This window comes from Mustela lutreola, chromosome 15, assembly GCF_030435805.1.
Source record: "Mustela lutreola isolate mMusLut2 chromosome 15, mMusLut2.pri, whole genome shotgun sequence".
Classification (NCBI taxonomy): Eukaryota; Metazoa; Chordata; class Mammalia; order Carnivora; family Mustelidae; genus Mustela; species Mustela lutreola.
In genome coordinates this window covers 48,505,423-48,510,474 of record NC_081304.1, presented here as the reverse complement: position 1 = coordinate 48,510,474, position 5,052 = coordinate 48,505,423, and positions in this window count along the sequence as shown.

The window sequence follows — 5,052 nt, the reverse complement described above, 5'->3', positions numbered from 1 at the left end:
CCTGTTTCCTTTTACTGTTTTAAATCTAGCTACTCAGATTTGAAATCACATATGTGGTTTTTACTCTGTTTTTATTGGATGGCACTGGTCTAGAAAGTAGCAATAAATTCAGCCTGATCCGCGGCGTTTGCCGATCTCTGTGGTGTAAACATTCGCTTGGTGGCTGACTGAAAGCTGTCAACGTGAGATCACAACACGGAGTCCTGAAGACAGGTGGACAGAGCACATGATTGTACAGGGTCTCAACCCCCCAAATCCCACAGATGGAAGGAATGAAAGTATACAGTCTGTAGCAAAACCTTAACATAGGAATTGCTTTGTTTTGAATACTATCTTTGTTTTCAACAAAATTTTAAGTAATTTTAAGAACGTTTCGCAAATGAATTGCAAAATTCCGTAAAATTTGACAATTTGACTCTTGCGAGTAACTCCCCATGAGAGGGTTTTGAGCAGAGGGCATGATCAAACATAGGATCCCTCAAGCTGCTATGTTGAAGACAAGTCAAAATCATTAAAAGATTGGTATTGGCAGGAGATTAAGGGGCTCCAAACCCAAGAGCTGCCGCCTACCGTGGGGCTGGGAGTCTCCCTGCTGGGTGTCCACATGCTCACCAGTGCAGTACCCCCCCATGCCCACAGGGTGGCAGCAGAGCCCAAGCAACAGTGCTTGGTTGCGAGGTGAGGGGTGGGGAGGGGTTGCAGGGGGCTGCTGTCTGGTTGGGGAGCTAAGGCCCCAGAGGCAAGAACTTAGGTTCCCCACTGCATCTGCCTTGCTCTGCCAGGACCCCAGGCTTAATGGGTGTGTGGAGGGGACCCAACTCACCTCACCAGGGCATGATTCTGTGAATCATGTGCCAGTGCCCACTGCCGTCTCTGGCCCCCACCCAGATTCCTCAGGGTTGCCTCTGGGCTCCCCAGACCCCTGGCTGGCTTCAGCACAGTCCCAATTATGCTGTGTGGTCCCACTGCTTCCACTCCAGCCTGGGAGACTAAGACCCAACTCTCCACCCTCTCCTGGACTCTGTGAGTGTGGCCCTTTACAAGCTATCCCAGTTTATTTTCACCACAAACTCTGATACCTTCCTTGGGTCCTGGGCTCAAATCCTGACTGCTGCATACTAGCTGTGTGACTTTGGGCAACTTACTTAACCTCTCTGGCCTTGGTTTCTTCTTTTGTAAGATGGGCATAGGATTAAATGAACGACAGTAGTGCCTGGCACAGATGAAATACTCAGTGCTAATAAATGGTAGCAATTAATATTTCCCCTGTTCTGCAGGCAAGTAAACAGGCCTAGAAAGGTGCTGTGGAAGAGGCAGGATTAGAACTTGGGGGGCCACAGGAATGAAGCATAGATGAGCCTACCACAGGGTCAGGCTGAAGCAGGAGGCAGGTGCACGTGAATCCCACTGTGGCGCAGCATGAGCTGAAGAAAAGCCCAGCTCAGGATCCAGGCTCGGAGAGGATCAGGAGTGTCAGGGCTGAGTCCTGCACCCAGAAAAGGAGCCCTGTGAGCCCGTTTCCTCCGGGCTCACAGGCTGAGGACAGGCTGAGTCTGCTCCAATACTCTCCCTACTTGTTTGGCCTCTTTCTTTCATGGAGGCCCAGCACACTGTTCGCCTTCTGCGGATTGAGGGCCCCAGATCCGCTGGCCCTTCGCCTGTCCGGCTCCTGAAGAATGGCCCTCAGAGCCAGTTTCATTTTGCATGCTGTGCAGGATGAGGGGGTTTCTCCTCCCCACCTCTAGGCCAGGCTCCCCTGTGGCCTCTCAACCCCCGCCCACCTTTCTCCCACCCTAGGCCCTGCCCACCCTGGGCCCCAGCCCACACTCTGCTCCAGGAATCCTCGGGCCTGCCAGGTCCCTGGAGGGTCCACCAGGAAGAAGCTGCGTGTGTGGTTTGGGCAGCAGAAGAGGGTCGTGGCCTCAGCCGGGATCTGGGCCAGCTCCTAGAAGGCAGGGCCTGCCTCCCTCAGCCAGGTTTTCCTCCCCCTCCCTCGCTGCCTCTACTCTGCCTTTTTGGGGCTTTCCCATGTCACCCCTTCTTCCCTCCTTCCCCACTCAGGGTGGCCTTGGGCAAGTCACTTCTCTGACCTTAGCTTCCATTTACACTCAGGGACACCCCTCTTTACCCTCCTGCCTCTCCGCATGCCATCCACTGCCCTTTTCTATGGATTTGACTCCTAAGCAGTGTGGATTATTATTTTTTTAAGTTTATTTTATTAAAGATAGAGTGTGGGAGCAGGGAGGGGCAGAGAGAGGAGAGAGAATCCCAAGCAGGCTCCATGCTCCCCAGGGACCCTATCACAGTCCCACGACCCTGAGATCATGACCTAAGCCAAAATTGAGAGCCAGATGCTTAACAAACTGAGCCACCTGAGCATCCCAAAATCAGGGCTCCTGTGTTTTACCTTTAAAAAAAAAAAAAAATTATTTATTTATTTAGAGAGCATGAGCAGGAGGGCAGGGAGAGGAGAGAGAATCCAAAGCCAACTCTGCACCAAGCATGGAACCTGACGCAGGGCTCCATCCCATGACCCTGAGATCATGATCTGACCTGAAACCAAGAGCTGCATGCTTACCAGACTGCACCCCCTGAGTGTCCCTGTGTTATATATATATTTTTTTGAAGATTTATTTATTTATTTGACAGACAGAGACCACAAGTAGGCAGAGAGGCAGATAGAGAGAGAGGGGGGAAGCAGTGTCCCTGCTGAGCAGAGATCCCGATGCAAAGCTTGATCCCAGAACCCTGAGACCATGACCTGAGCCGAAGGCAGAGGCCCAACCCACTAAGCCACCCAGGTGCCCCATTTTTTTTTTTTTTAAGATCCTGTGTTTTATATTTTTAATGAATTATTTCAAACACATTGAAAAATACTCGAACAGAGAAGCCACAGGAGCACCCACCGCCCACACACGTTAATATTTTGTTGTACTGGCTTCAGATCTTTTTCAAATTTATTTTATTTACCTATCTATTTGTTTACTTTTTCTTAAGTATTTTATTTATTTATTTGTCAGAGAGAGAGAACACACAAGTAGTCAGAGAGGCAAGCAGAGGTGGAGAGAGAAGCAGGCTCTTTGCCAAGCAAGGAGCCTGATGCGGGATTCCATCCCAGGACCCTGGTATCATGGCCTGAGCTGAAGGCAGTGGCCTAACCCACTGAGCCACCCAGGCGTCCCTTTGTTTACTTATTTTTATGTGTTAAGTACCTACTCTGTGCCAGGCACTGTTCTGGGCACAGTGGACACAGCAGTGAACAGAATTAACCAGAAAGACCTTTGGGACCCCTGGGTGGCTCAGTCGGTTAAGTGGCTACCTTTGGTTCAGGTCATGATTCCAGGGTTGTGGGTTCAAGCCCGTGTTGAGCTCCTTGCTTGGTGGGGAGCCTGCTTCTCCCCTTCCTGCCACTCTCCCTGCCTGTGCTTGGTGCGTGCTCGCTCGCTTGCTCTCTCTGTGTCAAAAAAATAAAAAACAAAAACCAAAAAAACAAAACAGCAAGAGCTTAGGGAGCTCACTCTCAAGCTGGGGAGACAATATACACATAAAGAAGTCAAGGGTCTCCTGGGTGGCTCAGTTGATTGAGCATCCAGCTCATAAATTTAGGGTCTCGGGTTATGATCTCAGGGTGATGAGATCCAACCCCGATTCTGGCTCTGCATTCAGCGGGAGTCTGCTTGAGATCTCTCTCTCTCTCTCCCTCTTCCTCTACCCTGTCCCCACTCATTCACACTGTCTCTCAAGTAATTCTGTAAAAATGAAAAAGTCAAATAGATGGTGGTTACAAAAAGGTCATCAGAAGAATCAGGCAGAGAAGGGCATCACAAGTGAGGGAAATAGGCTTATCTGAGCAAATGTTATTTAAATTAAAACCAAAAGGATGTGAGGGATTTGGCTAAGTGAAAACCTAGGGGCAAAGTGTTCCAGACAAGGAATCGGTGAGTGCAAAGGTCCTGTGGCAGAAGCATGTCTAGCATATCTGAAGCATGGTGAGGCATCCAGCAGGTCCTGGAGAGAGTCCTAAAACCAGGTGGCTCACTAAGGTCCAGAACCTACCCCATGCTTAATTCCTGTTTGGAATAATTTCATATAGTCCTCGGTATATTTTACAGATGAGGATGGGGGAACTGAGGCTCGAGCTGGACAAATGGCTTACTTGAGGTCATCCAGATAACAAGGAGATGTCTTGGGATTTGAAGCAAGACCTGATTCTCACCTCAGAGCTAGGCTAGGGCCCTGGAGTGCCTGAGGAGGAGGACAGAGGAGGGAGAGGCCACCCCACCCAGGAAATGCCGAGAAGGGAACAGTCCTTCCCTGGCCTGAGGTTGACCCAAGGCTGGAAGATTCTAAGGAGGGACCTGCTTTCCCTTCCAGTGCTCCCAGGATGAATATGGTGCCTGAGATCACCGAAGGTCCTGTGTTCACGCCCTTGCCCGGGCTTCCCAACCTCTGTTTCCTGCATCAAGCAATGAGCTGGGGTGGGGTAGGGGCCCTGTTGCCTTGGGCTACTGTAGTAATCACAGGCCTGTTGCGGAGGAGGCTCTGGGGGAGGGGAGTGACAAAGAGTCATTAGTGCCCCAGGCCCTCCCAGCCTGGGTTGATACCCTCCCTGGTGCCATTCCTAAATGCTGCCCTGTAAGTGGTTAGGCTGGACCAGTCTGCTTGCATCTCAGTTTACCCATTTGTACCCTAGTGGACCCCCTGAGCCCCCTTCAAACCGATCGGATGAAGCCAAGCTGGTTCTCAGTCACCTGAGAAAGCGCTAGTTTAAAATCCACATTCTGGGCCCCCACACCACAGGCACTCAAATTTGGGGGACCTAGAATCTGCATTATTTATAAATGTGGAGGGTGCATTCTGACACTTTATGTACCCCTCCTTGCCGCAGGACCCTTCTCTGTCTACCCCCAGACCTCCAGGACACTATCTCAGGTCACTGGGCTCCCGCAGCCCCCACACATTTTCCATCGCAGCAGAATAAACCCTGGGTGGTCATGGTCTCCACTCAGCTCTGCACCCCACCCCCCTGCAATTGTGAGCTGGGGGTGGGGT